General features: G+C 39.4%; 1 protein-coding gene and 1 pseudogene across 7 annotated transcripts in view; one reads left to right on the top strand and one right to left on the bottom strand.

The window, feature by feature from the left end:
* The window catches only part of UST (uronyl 2-sulfotransferase), a 292,373-nt gene that overhangs the window by 148,151 nt on the left and 122,851 nt on the right, over positions 1-21,371 (bottom strand). The window lies entirely within an intron of this gene.
* Positions 16,041-17,249, top strand: LOC100468840 (annotated as a pseudogene).

Here is a 21,371-nt window from a genome sequence, read left to right as displayed (position 1 = left end):
ACAATTCACCAAAAGTATCCGAGAAGAAAATCTATTAAAATTGGTCTATTACAATATAGCATAGTGCCAGGGTTCCAATCTCAGCTCTACCTCTTACGAGCAGTGTGACTGTAGACAAGTTACTTAACCATGTTTGCCAAGAATTTCTCTACATTTTTATGCATGTCTCTGTTTTTCCTATCTGGATCAATATCTCTTTCCTAGAATTTGGTAATTATGTTGGCGTAATGATAGGGGGCACCAGGATACAGTTTTGTACTATATGGGATGGACGTTTATCATTTGTGGGTGTCTAGAATCTTTGAACGCCTTATCAATATTTTGAGAGCTTCCACACAATGTGAATCCTGCCTTTCCAACTTTTCTGGCTTCCCTTAAAGCTATGGGAGACCATTTAGAAATATGCAGAACTCCTTAGTTGGGATTCTTAAACAACTTAAATTAGAGTGATTCAGTTGGGAGGTAGGCTCTTTTTTTTAAAAAGCCCCTCGCCTCTACCGCTGCTACCAGTTTGGGAAGCAGATATGATGGCTGGAGCTTCTGTGGCCATTTTGGACCAGGAAGTAATCTTCTGCCTGGAAGCCATGCACAAAAATAGTGGCTCCTTGATGACTGTGTGATTGTCATGCCAGTCTAGAACTGCCTATCTCTGGACTTACTTTACAAAAAAGGAAAATAAATTTCTATCTTGTATAAGCCACTTTTGTCTTTTTTACGTATGGAGCCCCATTTGACCATATATTTTTATATTACATATTATATATAATTATATATTATATATTGATCTTATATACTACATTTCACTTATCAAAGGAGGGGATCAAGTTTTGATTCTGATTTCTGAACTCTCATAGGAAAGATAAGACCATATTTAACAATATTTAAAAAAAAAAAAGACAGAAAACCAGACACGTGTAGCACCTATGTAATGAGATGCAATGAAAGGTATGCAGCACCACCTATGATATATTCTTCCCCAAACACTGCATTGAATCTGAGTAAGCCTCTCCATCTAACCACCAATTTACAGGGAATACAGAGAGTAGAGTAACATGTTCTATAATACCGTAGGGATGCAATCATCCAAACCCTGAATGTAGGAAACTCTAGTAGGACAAATAGTCCAGTTTCTTCACAACTGAATTGCAAAGCGGGGGAGGGGTGGCACAGGAAAAAGAATTTACAGATTAGGGGCGTGTGGGTAGCTCAGTAGGTTAAGTGTCTGCCTTTGGCTCAGGTCATGATCCCAGGGTGCTGGGATTGAGCCCCACATCAGGCTCCCTGCTCAGCAGGGAGTCTGCTTCTCCTTCTCCCTCTGCCTGCAGCTCCCCCTGTTTGTGCTCTCTCTCTCTGTGTCAAATAAAGAAATAAAATCTTTAAAAAAAAAAGAATTTACAGATTAAAAGCGATTTGAGACATATCAACAAATGCAATGTGTAGAACTTCCTTTGGGTACTGAGTTAAGCAAACCAACTGAAAAACATTTTGAGGCAATCAGGAAAATGCAGACACTGGATTTCTGATGATATTAAGGTATTACAGCTAATTTTAAGTTATAATATATGATATTGTAGTCATATTTTTAAGTTCTTATGTACATACTTATAGAGATACATACTGATATATTTATAGATGAAAGGACATAATATATAGGATTGGATATAAAATAATCCAAGGATGAGGTGGGGCTTTGAGAATATAAATGAAATAAAATAGACCATGTGACTTATTCAGCTTAGGCTACTATAACAGAAACACCATACGCTGGGTGGCTTAAACAACAGAAACATTTCTTATAGTTCTGGGGGCTGGTAAGTTTAAGATCAAGGTGCAGGCCAACTGGATTTCTGAGGAGAGCTTCCTGCTTGGTGTGCATGGCTGCCTTCTTGCTGTATCTTCCCACAGCAGGGAGAGAGATCATTTCTCTCATGTCTCTTCTTTATAAGGGCACTGATCTCACTCGTGGGGGCTCTACCCTTATGATCTAATTATCTCCTAAGGCTCCACCTCCAAATACCATCATATTGGGAGTTAGGGCTTCAACATATGAATTTTGAGGGACACAAACATTTAGTCTTAGCCTCATGTGCTGGTATCTGGTACAGCTGGGAGATGGGTACACATCTTTGTAATTTTTGTATATTTAAAATTTTTCTAGATTTTATTTATTTATTTTTTTAAAGATTTTACTTATTTGACAGAGATACAGCGAGAGAGGGAACACAAGCAGGGGGAGTGGGAGAGGAGAAGCAGGCTTCCTGCTGAGCAGGGAGCCCGATGTGGGGCTCGATCCCTGGACCCTGGGATCATGACCTGAGCTGAAGGCAGACGCTTAGTGACTGAGCCACCCAGGCGTCCCCCCAAATTTTCTATATTTTAAAAACGATATTCAACAAAACTCTTATATTTCTTTAGTAGACTCTTAATATGTTTTCTTTGATAAATCAATTTTCTTTTAAGATGGCAGGTTCTTTTGTATAGAACCAATAAGTAACTGAATCAGAAGCTTATCTGAAGTGGCACAGGGAAGCCAAAATGTTGGAGTCAGAATTTCATGTTAAGGAATCAAAACCCCAAGAGCTGTATTAACTACTCACTGTTAATGGCTTTCCTCTGAAATTTCTTGTTACCGTGTATCCAAAACTTTCAGGGACATTCATCGCTGACAACAGAATTATCTTTTGATGAATTAGTATAATTGCATCCAACTCTAGTTGGTTTCGTGGGTCACCCCAATGCTCACAAAAGAATTTTGGGCCCTATAAGACTGGACAACTGCAGAAATTGCTTGCTCATGTAAATACAAGGTTTTATATAGTCCTGGACGGGAGTCTTATAGCCTGCAGATGGAGAGAGTCTAGAATAAAGGCATCCTTCAAATAGCCCCTTACGATGGGCAGGTCACAACCTCAGAACCAATTCTGGAGGGCATTTACAGAGGTTCTGCCCTGGCTGTAGCAAAGCATTTATAGATGATTTTTGCTTAAACTCTTGGTTTCCAGTTGGGCAATTTCTTTAATGACTGTTTGGCAAGCTGAGGGGCCCATAAAAGCCCCTGGCATTGCAAGTCCCTACCGCCTCCACTAATTCCAAAAAGAAATTTCCACACAAAACTGTTTGAAACGTCTAAGTTTCTCTAAACTTTTCTGTGTAAAGTAAGAACCAGGCATCAGTAGCAATCCTGTTAACGTGGACCAGGCAGAAAATGCAGACTCCCAGGCCCCTCTCAGGCATTTTAACAAGATTCCCATCGGTTCCTGGGCCATATTGTCACTAAAATAGCAACCTGAGGGCACCTACCTGCCTTGTAATCGTGCATACTGAACAATTCAGTGTGAAATGATCAAGGCGGCTTTCTGTAACAGCATAAAACACCTAACTCTCTGAAGAGATTTTTTTTAAGAGCTATCCTCTGTGCTTATCTACGGGTGACTCATCACAAGATAAAAATAAAAGCCAAACTTTCAGGGATCATCTGCCACACCTGGTAACTCTTTATCTTCATTTCTTGCCAAATCTATAAACAGGCTCTGACCAGCCAGAGAGAAATTTTTCCAATTGTTTATTTCTCCCTGTGGATAAATTATGGAGGCCATTACAAGCAAATGCAACGTAGATAAGAGTTCCCTCTTCTTGATCCTTGCGTTCTCTTAAATTATACACCGCGGGGTTACAGTTATTGCTTAACAAGAGCAAGGCCTGAAATCCCCCATAGTATAGAATTTAATGAGACGCAGCTCAGGACAGATGCAAGGATAGCAGCTTCCTCTCCCTTCGTCCTGTTCTTCTGTTATCGCTCTGGGTTGTTACATGTCATCTGATAAGCAGCCTTGAGATGAAAAGAAACAACTCATGAATTGAAACTTTCATTAAGATATTATCCAGTGGATTATATGAACTCAGGAAATGCATGCCAAGTGCCACAAAAAAGAACTGTGGATAGGGCATCTGAATCTATTTTTAAATCAGAATTTCTTCGCTGCCAAAAAGGATTCGGCACCACTGTCTTCTCCATCCCAACCCCTCCAAAAAAGCACAGAACCAATAAAACAACTAAAACAAGGATGAAAGACAACAGGTAAATAAAAAGGGAAAGGAGACAATATAGAAAAAGAAAACAATTTCATCTTCCTACCAAATTGTTTTTTTCTGATAATTTCTTTTTATTTTACGTTTCTCTTTTGGGCATCTAAGTGTTCAGTTGTGACTTTCTAGAAAAGCTATTTGTTTTGAAAGCCAAATTTTTCCAAAGCCAACTGACTGAGAGAAGAATGACTGGGAATTCTAAAAGCTAAAAAGTAAAGCCTGAAGGAAGAAGACATCAAGTTTATCAATAAAATCAAAGACTGGTAAAATAAATAAATAAATAAATAAAGTAAGAGCTAGTTGCTTTTCCCAAAGGGAAATAAAGGTTTCGGTGGCTGGTATGTGAGGATGAATAGGGACAAGACTAGGTCCTTGAAGCTGTCTGGGTCCCTAGGAAAAGGTCTAGCGATCCATGCCCCCCCCACCGCCACGTGGCTTGGGGAGGGGTAGGTTGATAGAAATCCCAGAGAAAGGGGGCCAGCTCCACAGGGGGTGTCCGCAGACGCTCTAGGCCATACAGAGAGGTTTCGCTCCTGACCACAGCCTGAGTCTTTGCGTGTCTCTGGCTGAGGGAGCTACTCAGAGACATGGTTATGGGGCAATTCATAATGAGAAGTCTTCTGGGATTTCTCTGAAGCTATGAGACAATGTCGGAGGTCCCTGGGGTCCAGACAAGGAAGATGCAGCACATGTGGGCCTGCTGGGCAGAGGCCCTGCTGGGGCCAGTGTTATAGAAGCAACAGGCTGAAAACCAAGACCAGGCCCAGTGACCTGGGATGATCCTGGATGAGGACAGCATCGGGACAAGGTGTCATTCCCCTGAGGTCACACAAACCACTGACTGGCCACAAGAAGGGATGAAAGGAATGGAGGGAGAGACCCCTGAGAAGGTGAGTTTATACTGGAAGAAACTAAGATCACTTGCTACCATCACTGGAAATGGGGACTGTTGTGCAGGCTTACTCATATTGGGGAAAAATCTAAAATGTGACATTTTTGCCCACCTAACCTCATACCTTCAAGTGTGTATATACATATGCATATGTCTATGTCCTTAAATTTACTAGAAAGTTGAACTAACACTGATCAATGGAGAGAGCAGGAAAGAGAGGTCCATCTAGTGGTTCTGGGTTAATTTCAGTAACATTTTTTCAGGTTGTGAGCCTGTAGTCATGGCATAAATTACAGGTGGTCATGGCATAAATTACAGGTGGGCTGTAGTCTGGAAGAACGGGGGGATGGGCTCGATTGTCCTTTGCACCTGGAACACAGCTCTGGAGGAAGAGAAAGGGGACTAGCTAGGAAGGATTGTCAAGAAGGTATTCAAGACTACCTTAGGAGATTTAAAGAACCCATTCTGATTATGAAATTTATCTGTTTCCTCAACACAATCAAATTATTTCCAGGCTCCATTAACTGGAAACAAACTTCTAACTCATTAAATAAATAGCAGAAAATGTCCCCCCTTCCCCCAAATCATGCAGAACTGCGGCCTATTGCTTTTCTCAATAAGGTTTCTTAGTTCTTCCTACATTAGCATAATTAAGGCAATCGTTCTTAAAATAATATGCACTATCCATCCTGTGAAAATGGAACTTGCCTATTTAGCCATCCAAACACATCACATCTGCCATCTCTTTTGATGGGGGAAAAGTACTTGAGAAATTTCTATCCAGCAAAAGATTTATCTTCTTGCCAGGTACTTCGACCACAGCAGAGTAATCACTTAGAAGGCAGGAGCACAGGCTGGCAATTCTCTAAGTGAAAATGGAGGTGGTCTGCCAGCACACGTCCCCTCTGCTAACACGTTGTCCCAAGGACAGCAATGCTGAACAACACTGCATGAATAATGCAGATTCTGAGAGCTTCTGAGTCCCTAGGGACCTCCAGGCTCCGCTGCCAAAACAAAACAGCAAAAAGTGCCTACCCAGAGCTCCCCGGGGCACCTGAAGCTGGAATATCAGTAGAACCTATTTAGAGTGAGATGGAAGTTTTCGATCTTGTTGTATATACACGTATATGAAGAATTTCAAATCATACATTTAATACAATCAGTCATCTATTCTAACTGCCTCTAGCACAATTAGAGAACCATTTCACTTTCTACGCCTTAGCTGGTGACTTTTGAGAACTGAGAAGAGCATTTCTCTCTATGCTGATGGTGGAACTTTTAGAACTCTGTTGTGGAGTCTATTCAAGGCCAAAAGCAGATGGCACTACCCATTTACATATTTGAGCATCCATTATAATTAGGGCTCTTTAAAAATAAAAAAGTTGAATTACTTTTCATTAGAGTTTCTGACAACATAGAGAAATTCCATTAAAATATACTGCTTCTCAAAGATAACATCTTAAGATGAATATAATTTCCAATAAAATGATTAGAAAAAAGACCTTCATATAATAATTTAAACATTTTTTTAAAATTCCAAAATGTTTTATGAGAAGATAACTCTAAGCTTTTAAAATTATGAAATATGGAATACATACAAAAGCACGTATGAAAATACATCCCTACAATCCTTAATTTTGGATGAATTATAGTTTTGGGTTGTAACTCAAACATTGAAGGATCATATAATCATAACATCAACTGTAAATAATTAGAAGATTAAGAGTAAACTATTGAAAATATTTTGATAATGTTCAAGAATGACACCCATGTGAACAGATGGAATAATTTAAGTTCTTAGAACCCCCCAAAAGGGGATGATTCACCTTTTCAATCAATAGTCTTTTTGTGATGCTAATGAAAAGATTTTCTTTTATTCAAACATTACATTATGAAAGCATTTTATAATTGAAATGAAGGAAAATTCATCTTTCATGTATACTTTTTGCATTATACATACATTTGAAAACATGTATAACTTAATAATTCAAATTACACATGTTTACATAACTTGTTGCCAGGTAACTTGTTGTTCTGTGTAACAATGGTTGACCTTCTCATCCCCCAAGATAAAAAACATACCCTGAAAGTCCAGAATGTTAAAATGAAATCATTTTTCTCTGGGACACTTCACTAATGTACTACACTTGGCTTTGAGCACAGAACAATAACCAAGTAGTCCTTTATGTTTTTGATTGGATGAAACAGTAATCTAAAAAGGTATCTCACTGTATCACTGATTAAAAATATATTATGTTTACCTATTAGAAACATTTAGTAACAAAAACACATTTCTGCTAGGAGAAAAAACCTGGCTAAAACAGATCGATCTGATTTGAACCAGATGCCACAAAACATATGGAATCAAATTTATTTAAAACATCTACCCTGAAAGGCCTCAGATACTACAAATGGACAGCTGTTATAACTACGAATATTAGCAATTCAGATCTGGACTCAGTAAAACTCAGTTCATCAGTTAGTGACCTTAGGGCATGTAACTTAGATGAAATTTGCAGCAAGCTGGTGCTGAGCATTTTATGTTTTTTTCAATCCATCCTCTCAACAACCCTACCAAGTAGGGACTTCTGTTTCTATTTCACAGACAAGGAAACAGGATAACACACATTCAGAAATCTGTCCCAAATCACAGAGTTAGTTAAGAGTCAGCCTTAATCTCCAGTCAGGCTCACTAAGCCCTAGAAGCCGATGGCCACCATGCTAATGATGTCTTTCCTCAGTGTCCATCTTGTTTCTCAACAAATTTTGAAATTTTAGAAACATTTACTGGATAACACTCATATATTGTCTGTTAAGTGAACAGACGACAAGCCCAGATCGGTTTGGTTTTTTCCTAGTCCGATATTTCTATCCATGATGCAGTTAAATTATAGCACAGAATCAAGGGACCCCAGATCCTCATAAAACTACACTCTGCAGATTTTCCTTTAAAGTCCTGACACACATCTTCAGTGGGATATTCTTTTTGGCCAGAGTAAAGGGGCATCTGGTTTCAAAAAAGAAGGAAAAATAAGAGTGGCATAAAAATCAAAGTCAGGGGAAAATGTAAGTCCAGGTAAGAAGCACCCCCTTTTCCAGGCCACCTCTGATCATCAGGCACCATGCTAAACTAGCAGTGAGCCGTGGAATCCTGCTGGATAGAGCTAACACGGATGACAAGCTTGTTTGGATATCTCTGACTGCCAGGTGAAAGGATTCCTCCAGGTACATATAATTGGTACTAGCCATTAAGCCATAAAAGATGTATAAAACATGTTCCATGTCCTTAAGGAATTACAATATACTTGGGGAGATAAAAATATATACCTACAGGTGACATTTCAAAGTATAACGATGTGTGCCAGCTACTGTTATGGGAGAGTATTGGAAGATCCTAAGTAACATTTTTACTGCTTTATAGTTTTGCATCCAATGATCTCTAACAGGCATTCAAAGGGACCTTCTGCTCTGTGAAGGAAAAAGAGTCCCTAAGGTCTATATTTCTCAAGGGCAAAACTAAGCCATGGTGGCAAGAAATAGTGCTCTCAAGATACCCGTACGAGGTTTTTAAAGTTGTTTTCCACTTGGAGATCTTTGTTAATCTCTTCCTGTTGTTGGCCTGTTTCACATTGCTCATTTTGTTCTTGGGTCCCAAATAGCTGGTGTAATAGTAAATGGTTCTCAATTTCCCCTTACTGGGGAGGAAAATAGCCAAGAGGGAGTCTGGGTATGGCCACAGGGAAAGGCTACCGGGAGAGTCCTGCTGCTCTGCTCTGGGTCTTAGGAAGAGATAGAGACTATCCTGCACCTTCTTACCTCCAAGGGTAGTCGAAGTTCAAGGTGAGAGTGTGAACCTGGAAGAGAACTGTCAGGATGTCATTGAGCCTACCTTTCTCGAGGCTTTAGGGGCAAAAGGAACCCTGTAGATCCACACTGGGGTTCATTTGCAGAGTGTCCCTGCAGGAACTGGGAAAGAGAGGCGGCTCCCTGAAGACTCAGGGGTTCAGGACACAGGCCGTCCCCATCTTTACCCATCAGCGACACAGCCTTACAGATCCAAAAGCCACTTTCACAAACATTTTTTGAATTCCTTTTCACAAAAATGACAATGTGAAGAATACAGGGAAATCATTAATATTTTTCATTTTATGAATGAGATAAAGAAAACTCAAAAAACATAGTTGGCTTCTGTCAGCTCTAAGAACTAGCACAACCTGAAGCCTGGGCTTGTCCCAGGATGCTCACTCGAGCTAGGGCAGTCATGCAAGGTGCAAGAGTCAGGCAGAGCCCTCCAAGTGGGTAATCGGAGCAGCAGCAACTCAACAAATAACTTTGGAGATAAATGTCAATAATTACTAAATTGTAAAGAAGTGTCAATGATTAACAATGTTCTTATTGGGAAAAAGAGAATGTTCATTTTATATACAAAATAAGAATGATCTAACTGGATTTAAGAACATCAACTCTGAAACATTAGGCTGTCCCTCCCAACAACCTTGTTCTCTTCCTTAGCCATTGTGGATTTGTCATCCATGAACATATATACATTTTACAGGGAATGATTTATAATTTTGGCCCGCCCTGCCATTTGGGCAAATGAGGTCCAGTTGTTTATTATTCACCATAAGAAGCAGAATATCCTTCATTTTGTCTTTGATATACCTTATTTAAGATTTGAGGGCCATCACTTCTATTTATTTCAGACCAGAGATGTGCTTAGGGTCTTGGTGAACACTTTTGTGTTCTCCTCAAACACACTCCTTCTAGTTTTCTAGACTTTGACCATTTTCCCAAGCCAATGTCTTTCCTGGCAAGAATCATAATCAATTTAGTCTTTTCTTCCACCTTCCAAGAGCATTCAAGTTGTTACGTTCTGGATGTTCTCCAGCTCAATTATGCCTCTTTTGATCTTTGTCGACTAAAACTGCATATAATCTTTCAGGTGTGAATGAATCGTAGCTTCCACCAGGGACTTTATGTCCTCTGCTGGAGGATGTCCAGCGTTTTGATTGCCCCTTTGGGCTGTAGTATCACACCGGGTGGGAGCCCTTCGGTGAGAGCTGACAAAGACGCCGGGTTTAGTAGGCAGTCCTGTGGTTGAGTACTACTTTCCCACCAAAAAAAAAAAAAAAAAAAAAAGATGAAAGAAAGCAAGAAAAGATCAGAGTCACCTGCAAACTCAGGGACTTTTCTGAGCATTTCTTCCTCTGAATCACTAGCAAAGATGTTAAAACAAATTGAACATTGATAAAAAGTGCCTGTTTATACTTCCCAAGATGTCTGCCCCTTAGTTTTAAACTGAAAGTAAACTGAACTAAATCAATTCAAACCATGTTTCTAAGTGCAAGGTCAAAACACACAAAGGAAACAAGATTCTCTGAAATAATTGTATGCTTCCAGAAAAGTAGCAATATTTTGTTAGCATGATAAAGAATATCTATCTTAAACAAAGTAATAAAATTACACTTAGTGTAAGACACTTGTAGCATTATTAAAACTTCAAATAAAACAAAGATGCTGTCTATAGCCATTCATTCATTTGACAAGTATTTATTGAGTGCTACTATGTGCCAGGGACATGTTCTAAATGTGGGTGACGGGGTGAGAATTAATACACACTCCCCCACAATAGACTTTACATTACTCAATATTATTCTACATAATGCTATTAAACTTGAAACAAAGGTAGGAGAAAAAACGAATACTGTTCAATTATGTGAGTCCCTATTAAGGAAAAGATTGAATTAAGGAAAAATGATTGAAATAGATAAGAAGTTGAGTAACATAAGTATATATAATGCACAAAATCAATAATGTTTTTAAATATTATAACAATCAGTTTAAAACATAGTGGAAAAATTCCATTCAGAATAGGAACAACAACAACAAAAAATCTAGGAATAACCTTTTGTAAAAAATGTAAAAGGCCCCATTTGGAACCAAAGAATTCTCTAAAAAAGAACATTCAGAGAACAGTAACAACAACAAAAAAAAGGCTCTTGGAAATTAGAAATATGAAAACAATGAGGAAGAAACTCTACAGAAAGGCTGGAAGACAAAGTTGAAAAACTTTTCCAGATAGCGGGACAAAAATCAAAGAAAAGAAAAATAAGAGGAACAAAAATAAGACAGACAGCTATATTTAGAGGTTCAACATCCAACTAAAGAGTTCCAGAAAGACAGAAAGAGAAAATGCAGAGGAAGAAATCATCTAATGTTCCAGAATAAGATCTTCGTTTCCAGATTGAGAGGTCCACTGAGTGTCCAGATAATGTTCCAGAATAAGATCTTCGTTTCCAGATTGAGAGGTCCACTGAGTGTCCAGAATAGGCCCAGAAAACTGGCACACAGTAGACACAACATTATACAATTTTAGAACATTAGGAATAAGAAGCTTCCATAGAGACAGATTAGATTTTCACATACAAAGTCAAGAATTAGTCTTCTCAGCAGAGATACTAGAAGCGGTAGTGAAATGGAGAAAGACTAACCTTCTGAAGGGGGAAATTCTTTTGTGGCAGAGACATGTGATGCTCAGAGCACCCAAGTGCTCCATTTCCCAGCCTCCTACAGTTGAGCTTGGCCTTCTGACCAGTTCTAGCCGACAGGATGCTCACGGAAGTGACATGCGTCACCGCTCTAGCTCCTCTCTGCCCTGCCACAGTGACACAAAGGTCCTGTGTTGAGATGGCGAAGCCACAAGGTGGATCCAGCCAGGATCTGTAGCAAGCTTCAGAAAGAAAAGAGCCAATGGATCCACTTACATGGATCTTACATCAGCAAGACATAACCTCTAACATGGGCAGCCATTGAGATTTGGTATCACTCTCGCCTATCCTGATTAATAGAGATAGATTTCCAATCTAGAATTTTACAACCTGTCAAACTATTAGTCAAGGTTAGAATAGCCATCTTCAGAAATGCGTTATTTCAGAGAACTTCCATACCATGCACCTTTTCTCAAGAAGCTGCTGGAGACCAAGGAAAGAGAAAGACATGTAGAGAGGGCAGAATAATGTGTGCCTCGCCCTATCCCCCTGCACCAGGATGCCCAAGTCCTAACCTCCAGAATCTGTGAATGTGTTTCCCTACAAGGCAAAAGGGATCTTGAGGTGGGGAGATTACCCTGGACAACTCAGGGACACGCAACATAATCACAGGGGTCTTCATGAGTGGACAAGAAAGAGAGAAGAATCGGAATTTGAAGATGCAACAATGTTGGCTTTGAAGATGGAGACGGGGGCCACGAGGCAAAGAATGTGGGCAGCCTCTGGAAACTGGAAAAGGGAAGGAAATGGATTCTCTCATAGAGCTGCCAGCAGGAAGACAGACTGGCTGACTCCTTGATGCTAGTCCAGGGACACCCATTTCAGACTTCTGTAAGATAATACATTTGTGTTGTTTTCAGCCACCAGGCTTGTGGTAATGGGTTACAGCAGCAGGAGGAAACACATGCAACATAGGGTGCGGGGGGTGGGGGGAAGTGAACACAGAAGGGGGCACTCCCAGACACATCTGAGCTGGGGGCTGAGCCCAGACCAGAGCTGGCAAAAAGGCCCAGGAGAGACCTCAGCAACTGGACTTTGATACATCCCTAGTGTGTTTGGAGGCGCTGGAATTTACACCACTGGAAAAATGTCTCACAGTAACTTGGAGGTCAGCAAAAAGTGTGAAAATCAATTTATGAAACGAGACGATTACTTGTTACAAAGAAAACAAAAAGCTGAATGGGGAAGAAAACCTCATAATGGCCCCACTGCCCCTTTTATTTGCCTGGTGTCAGCAGTAGAAACACCGAGCTTCGAGGCTACCCAAATAACACACACCTGGTTTAGGAGGAGAGGGGCTGAAAAGAGGGGGTGCTGCATGGGGGGCGGTGGGCTGCCATGAAAGTGTTAAATCCTCCCATTCCAACAGAAGGATGTCAACAGATGAAGGGTAAAGCTGAGTAAAACTAAGAAGCAGCATAAGCCAGTTACTCGGAGATATGAAAGCTGATCCGCAAGATTGGTTGAAAGAGCATAAGGTAATTGTTTCTGAACAGCAGAAAGTAATGGGGAGGGTGTAGTGGGGTCACTTTCTCACAAGCTAATGAGCCATTTGGTCCTTTAAACTCTGTGCACTATGTAAATGTACGACTTTGATTAAACATAAAAAGTACATACGAGGACTGGCAAAATATTTGCAACAAATGGAAAAGGCTTTCATATTCTTAATACACAATAAAGATTGGGCAGGATTGTGAAAAATGCTTTGTTACGGTTGTCTCTTAGGGGTGGTATAATGCGTGATTATTTTTTTCTGCTGCTCTATAATTTTCTATACTTCCCAAATCAAAACAAAATAGGGGCATGCATAATTTTTAAAACAAGAAGAACTGATCAGATGGTCAAGGAAGAAATAAAACAAACAAAAAGAATTAGGTAACTATATTGGAAGCTGCTACAATGTTTAAGTTACTACAACTTTGAAAACCCTCAGGCAGTTGTTACCCTGCCAAAAAAAAATGGTGGCATGAGTTTTCTTAATTTACTAGAGCAATTTCTTGATTAAATATGCTTTCCAACAACAATTTGCAATTTAAAAATTTCATGCTTCATTTAAAGCGCTTTATTTTCGTTAAAGGCAGCCCAAACCTGACAACATATTAAGTCTGTGACTGTGACGGTATGGGTTTGGATAAGGTTTGGAGAACATCTTATCAGCAATAACTGGCCCTTGGGCTTTGGGGAGTGGGGTGGGGAAGATGCTAAGGGAATAATTATATAAACCACATATTTTTAGACCTGTAGCTTCGCAGAATTTTTTTAATTAAAAGAAAAGGACAGAAGTGGAAGATATGCTTAATAGTACTAACCATTTGTTGAGTAAGAAATGGATTCATTATGTTCTTCTTGGGAAAGAGTGAACACATTACATGCTCATAAAACTGATAAATTTAGAAGTACTGTTTCTGAACTTGGACACAGATTTCCGTGGAAAGTTGAAATCTCAGGAGGCCACTGGCTGGGCCAAAGACTTCCATGCTAATGGTTAAGGGCTGCGATGAGTTCAAAGGAAGTGTGAAGGAGGAAGACAGGTGACTTCAGGATAAGAAACAATACCCATTATGTAAGGCTGATTTGTTACCCTTTGGCAGATTCTTTTTTTTTTTTTTAATCTTCTAAGCTATTAATTATCCATCTCAAACAAAATACCTAAGTATGAAGTTATTTAGGGTACCCACTGAACTCAATGCTCTTCTTTAAAAACAAAATACTCAAGTCTATAAATTTTCCTATCATTTGCAATGATAAAAAAAAAAATGAGAGGGTGGAAGGGACTCCTTCAAGGTCATGCTCATCTGAGTGAAACTGATTCCTAACTCCCAGCCTCATTCTGTCCTGCTACTTCTTTCTCTAAACCTAATATATTTATCATGAATCATTAAACACAAACCTATTACCCAGTGCAATTGATTCATCCATAAAATGAAAAGCGACTTCACTTTTGTAGTGCTTTTTAAAAAGGACTTTGGGTAAAGTCAGGTGTGGACACAGAGAACAGCACAAGCTTAAGAAAAGCTAAATGCCAAAGGTCATGGAAGGCTTTGTGTACTGTTCCGAGCTAGCCCAAGGAAGAAAGGGGGTAACCAGGGAAACTGAAAGTTCTTCCACTGGTATCTGGTATGCCACCTGACGTGTAATTAATTGCTTTTAAAAATCCAAAGAAAATAGATGGGGGGTTGGGAGTGAGTCTTACTCTAAGTAATAGCAAACTGAGTTCCCAAAATCTGGGAAAGGCTGTAAATAAGCAATACCTAGGGTACAAAAGACCCACTGCGGGGTGCTCACTTGTGTCTGGTGCGCTAAGTGCTTTCTGTAAGCTCACAACGCTACGAGGTGGATGGAACGACCCTCTTTTACAAATACAAAACTGAAGCTCAGAGAGGTGAAGTGTATATTCTAAGGTAACTAGGTATATAGTAGGATCTGAACTGAGGTCTGACTCCAAAATCCATGCTCCTCAGACCCCTAGCCACCAAGAACAAATCTGGAAGTCGGAATGAAGGATTTGCATCTTAAAGGAGTTAACATGTTTTAAATCTCAGGGGTGGACGCACTGGGTAGGTTGGATGTACGTCTTATTTGTCTCACGAATTTTTTTATCTTTGGAATATTTCATAATTAATTGATAACTATAAAGAAATTTCATTGTTTCTGCCTTGGATAAAAATAAGAAGATCTAAACTTCTTGAGAATGCCATTTTTATTTCCCCAAAGAAAGGCAGACAATGGGGGTCTGAGGTTATTTACAACAGGACGAGATGGAGCTGTAAACCCAGAAGGCCCTCTCATCAGCAGCAATGGCTCCAGGAATTGTTGTCAGATAGGAAGCAGCTAGACAAAGCGGGCCAAGCACACATCCAAGTCTGTGCCAGAGATTTATTTGCTTCTCGCAGGTCTCAACAGACAAGAGGAAAACAAGGTGGATGGCCCCTCTATGTGCTCAAAAATAGGTTCTGAGCAATAGAAACAAGAAATTACTTTATCTCTTGAACCTCAGGAAAAAGTGATTTTGATCAAGGGAGACTGTGTGCGTACGTAAAACTCAGCAATCCTGCCCTCAGGGAAAGGGGGGATTTTTGATCCAGAAACCCTCCCCAAGTTGACCAATGCTTAGCCAAGATACCTGAAAGTAAATGTACTTGCGGTATCTTCCGGAAGTCACTTACCTATTAGGATTATTAGATACGTGGGTTTTCCTCTTTAGGCTCCAAACAAGGACTATAAACCATGGTGTCTTTACTAGAGAACATTAGAACATCTCCTTTCAGCTAATGTTAGTAAGGATTTATTGATAAGAAAACAAACAAATAAAAATGTAGTCTTTCTTAGGGACTCAGTAGTAGTGGTTGTTAAAAGGCAGGCAGAGAAGTCTCCTACAAAAATAGAGACATAGGTGGAACTTTCCAGAACGCTTGGTGAGATGTGGAGCAGCTGCGGCTGCCCGAGCTGCGCCCAGCAATGCTCTCCTTCCCGCTCCCCCACACCGGCCTCAGCCCTCTCACCAGCTTTAGAAAATGGTGAAATAAACCACTTACTATGATGTTTTGAGGGTCAAACCTAATGCCACTCAGGAGGAATTGAAAAAGGCCTACAGGAAACTGGCCTTGAAGTACCACCCTGATAAGAATCCAAATGAAGGAGAGAAGTTTAAACAGATTTCCCAAGCTTATGAAGTACTCCCTGATGCAAAGAAAAGGGAATTATATGACAAAGGAGGTGAACAGGCAATTAAAGAAGGTGGAGCTGGTGGTGGTTTTGGCTCCCCCGTGGACATCTTTGATATGTTCTCTGGAGGAGGAGGAAGGATGCAGAGAGAGAGAAGAGGTAAAAATGTTGTGCATCAGCTCTCAGTAACCTTAGAAGATTTAGATAATGGTGCAACAAGAAAACTAGTTCTGCAAAAGAATGTGGTTTGTGATAAATGTGAAGGCCGAGGTGGTAAGAAAGGAGCAGTTGAATGTTGTCCCAATTGCCGAGGTACTGGAATGCAAATAAGAATTCATCAGATAGGACGTGGAATGGTTCAGCAAATTCAATCTGTGTGCATGGAGTGCCAGGGCCATGGGGAATGGATCAGTCCTAAAGATAGATGCAAAAGCTGCAATGGAAGGAAGATAGCTCGAGAGAAGAAGATTCTAGAAGTTCATATTGACAAAGGCATGAAAGATGGCCAGAAGATAACATTCCATGGTGAAGGAGACCAAGAACCAGGACTGGAATCAGGAGATATTATCATTGTTTTAGAAGGACCATGCTGTTTTTACTCAGTGAGGAGAAGACCTTTTCATGTGTATGGACATACAGCTGGTTGAAGCACTGTGTGGCTTTCAAAAGCCAATATCTACTCTTGACAACCGAACCATCGTCATGACCTCTCATCTAGGTCAAATTGTCAAGCATGGAGATATCAAGTGTGTGCTAAATGAAGGCATGCCAATTTATCATGGACCATATGAGAAGGGTCGGTCGTCTATTCATCGAATTTAAGGTAAACTTCCCTGAGAACGGTTTTCTCTCTCCTGATAAACTCTCTTTGCTGGAGAAACTCCTACCTGAGAGAAAGGAAGTGGAAGAGACTGATGAAATGGACCAGGTAGAACTGGTGGACTTTGATCCAAATCAGGAAAGACGGCGCCATTACAGGGGAAGCCTATGAGGATGATGAACATCATCCCAGGGGTGGGGTTCAGTGTCAGACCTCTTAATGGGGCCAGTGAATAACACTGCTGCCATTTTATATGCGGTAGTGAATGAGTGAAGGACTACAATCATAGCTCACTACTTGCTATTGTTTTTGTTTAAATATTCAACTATAGCAGTGTTTTAAAAGTTAAATGAAGGATAAACTCAAATATAAAAGCTCAAAAAAAAATAGAGACATATTTTTTAAAGGGCAACAGACTTCTTTACCGTTTTTCTCTGTTAGTCTCATAGCCCCTGGTCCTGTGAAAATAGGAAGTTTCCTTTTCAAGTAACTTTCTCTTATATGGATTTTCACTGAGGTCCTTTCCAAAGAAAAAGATGATATAATAAGATTTTTGTATATCAAAAACACAATTTGAACAGTAGAAATGAATTTCCAATAGAGGACACTGGAGAGAATATTGAATAATTATATTGGATATAATAATAGCATATATTACATAAGATATAATACACCTTATATATAATTATATTGGGTATTATATTATTTTTAATATATTTAATATATTTTAATATATTATTTTATTATATACTATATATTGGATATATAGTATATAATATATATATTATCTTGTATATAATATTGGATAATAATAAAATAGCTACAGATGTGAGAAGTATGAAGAGGAAAAAAAGAATTACAAAGAAAACTGAGGAAAGGATTTGGGGGAAAAATTTGAGTAGTGTCAAATGTTGAAAAAACTACAAACATGCACTGAAATTATCCTAATGACAGACTTCTAAGGATGATTTCTATGTTCATTAAATCAAACCAAACAATGCCTAACAGGGCGTAACACTTCATGCTATCCTGGTAATTGAAGATATTAAACTCAACCCAGCTGAATTACTTTCTAGGGCTTTCAAAGTATCACAAATTAGGTGGCTTAAAACAAGAGAAACTTATTCTCTCACAGTTCAAGAAGCCAGAAGTCTGGAATCAAGGTGTCAGCGGGGTCAACTCCTCCTTCGGGGCTCAGAGGGACAATCTGCTCCATGCTTCTCTCCTAGACTCCCTTGGTTGCCAGCAATCCTTGGTGTCCTTGGCTTGTGGCATCATAACTCCAACCTCTGCCTCCATCCTCACATGTGTCTCTGTCTCTGTGTCCAGACTTCCCTCTTCATATAGGGACATCAGTCATGCTGGATTTAGTGCCCATCCTCATCCGGTATGACCTCATCTCGGCTACTACATCAGCAAAGAGCGTATTCCCACATAGGGCTGCATTCACAGATTCTGGTGGTTAGGACTTCAGCATTGGGGGATTCAATCCATAACCCATTCAGAACTGAATCTATAACTCATCACTTCTTTCCTATAATTCAATTTCTCTACTACACAATTATGCTGCCATCACCACCATCTGCTAGGCTATCAATATTTTCTCTTTCCTATTAAAGCCAAGCTTCTCAAAGCAGTTCCTAGCTTCATCTTCCTGTCCACCACTCCTCAAAACTCAGTAGGGAGGCCTACCTCTTCTCAACCCCTTCATCCCAGACTCTTCGACCTGGGCAGGTGATCCTATGCAACCTTCAGGATTCACCTACAGAGGTTGGGTGGAGTCCCCTGTTCTCATTCTATCACAGCACCTAGCAACTGACTTACTCTATCAGATCGGGCCTATATGAGATGCTAGCCTGTCCTTCCCACTAGACTCTAAGCTCCTTGAGGGCAGGTTCTGTGCCTTCTACAGTCTTATAGTCCCAGCACCGAGCCCAACACAAATTTAGTGCATAAATAATGCTTGAATGAATGAATGGTTGTCTGTATAGGGTCATATGCCCTCAAGAATATCTTAACTGCAGAACTGCATGCTCCCATAGTTTTTGATTCTTTAAAACCTTGAGCTGCAAGTAGGTTGTAAAGTATTAGAAGGCAGAAATTATCTTCAACTATTTTTTTGTGTCTTCCTGATCCCTTGCATAAAGTAGGCACTCAAAAATTAATTGATACTAAAAGGAAATTAGTTTCTGGGGTGGCTTGGGAGATAAAAATGACTAACCTTTACTGAGCAACTGTTCACTGCCAGACTACCACTATGTATTATACAAATGTCATTTCAATTAACATCACTACTTCTCATTCATTTGAAAATTGCTTGCTCAGCATAATAAATTATAAAACTTTTTAAATAGAATTTTGAATCCTAATACTACCTAGCACGTTACTTTATATAGAAAAAATAGTATGTAAGTATTATCTTATATATCAAAATACGTTTATATACAAACGCAGGCATCAGCAATATATACTAACCCTCTCTGTATCATCAGGATCCACTGTACCCAATTTTAGTTTTTTTAGGTATTGGGGTTTTTTTGAACAGTTCTAACTATTTGTGTGTATTAACATTTATTTTTTTAAGATCTTATTAATTTGCTTATTTGAAAGAGAGAGAGGGAGGGAGCAGGGGGAGGAGCAGAGGGAGAGGGACAAGCAGGCTCCATGCTGAGTGCAGAGCCCATTGTGGGGTTTGATCTCATGAGCCAGAGATCATGACCCGAGCCAAAATCAAGAGTCAGAGGCTTACCTGACTGCACCACCCAGCCACCCCTGTATATTAGTATTTCTTGACTTCATTCTTCCTTAGAACATTCCAAAGAAAATATACCTTATTTTTCAATAAAGAGAATAAAACTCATTCTACCCTGCAGTTATTATGAAATAGGTCCCTATTATTACAAGTATATAATCATAATTATAAAAATAGATATAATATAATTACCATATATTAGGGTCTACCAGCCTCTTTTAAACATTTAAGATACACTATGGGATCTTAATAATTTTATTTTTTTCTCTATCTTGAGACACTTGCTTTTTCATCATCCTAGAATAATTACCTATCAATTATGCATCAATTATTCCCAAATATGCTTTAAAAAGACCAAAGTAGTAGAAAAATGGAAAAATGATGGAACAGCCTTAACTACATGGCTGTTTAGTGATTATCAGGATGTTCTATTCTGTGCTGTCCAATACAGTAGCCACTAGCTGCATATAGCTGCAAAGAATTTGATATGTAGTCAGTGCAAGTGAGAAACTGAATTTTTAAAAATTTTTGATTAATTTAAGTTCAATAGCTGCATGAGCCTAATGGCTACTGTCCTGAAAAGGGTAGGCCCAGAAGAATAATCCACTGGGGAAATACATCATCACTGTTGCATTTTACTGTGTTGCCCAAGGACTGCAGCATCTTTCCAAAAGATATAAAAGAAGACTGGAGACACCGTCTTTGTAGTTTGCTTTGTAGTTCGCTAACTTTCATTAGCGTGGAGACTTTAGAATTTTTATTCCTGTCCATAATGACAAAGGAAGAAAACTGACAGAGGGAGAGGTTTCGCAAGCATTGGAGGAACCAGAGATGAATGCTAGAGTTAGACAGCACCTCTTGAGCCTCTCGAGACGATGATATTGACAGTGAAAGGGAAAACCACAGACTCTGAGGTTTCAGATGATGACATCCCGGATTAATTCTCTCAAATTCAATAGTTGATGAGGGAACAATATATTTCTAAGGACAAAATTTATATATATTTTTAAATTAATTAATTACATTTATATATATTTTTATATATGGTGTTCTCATGCAGTTAGTCATCAAGAGGAAGGGCTTTGTCAAACAATAGTTTGCAACAAGTACCTGGACCATCTCATTTTGCTAAATGGATGTAGGACAGTGTTCTTTTATGATATTTGTACACCAGAATGTATTATATTTGCAATTTGTAAATGGACAAATGCTGAAGGTAGGTATGTATACAGAAGGGACTAGAAGGGAAAAGATGAGGTAGAAATTAAAAATTTACTGGATTGATAAAAAAATGTTTAAAGGGTCCACTGGGGGCACCTGAGTGGCTCAGCCGTTAGGTGTCTGCCTTTGGCTTGGGTCATGATCCCAGGGTCCTGGGATCGAGCCCCGCATCAGGCTCCCTGCTCAGCGGGAAGCCTGCTTCTCCCTCTCACACTCCCCTTGCTTGTGCTTCCTCTCTTGCTGTCTCTCTCTGTCAAATAAATAAATAAAATCTTAAAAAAATAAAAATAAAAAAATAAAGGGTCCACTGGACCTGAATAGTAAATGGTGATGACTATTTTTTTCTGGTATACTGCGATTTAAAAGCTATCTTGTAGTTAAGACAAC

Source organism: Ailuropoda melanoleuca, chromosome 10 (assembly GCF_002007445.2).
Source record: "Ailuropoda melanoleuca isolate Jingjing chromosome 10, ASM200744v2, whole genome shotgun sequence".
NCBI classification, from domain to species: domain Eukaryota; kingdom Metazoa; phylum Chordata; class Mammalia; order Carnivora; family Ursidae; genus Ailuropoda; species Ailuropoda melanoleuca.
The sequence above is the reverse complement of the archived record's forward strand: the minus strand, read 5'-3'. Positions and strand labels throughout refer to the sequence as shown.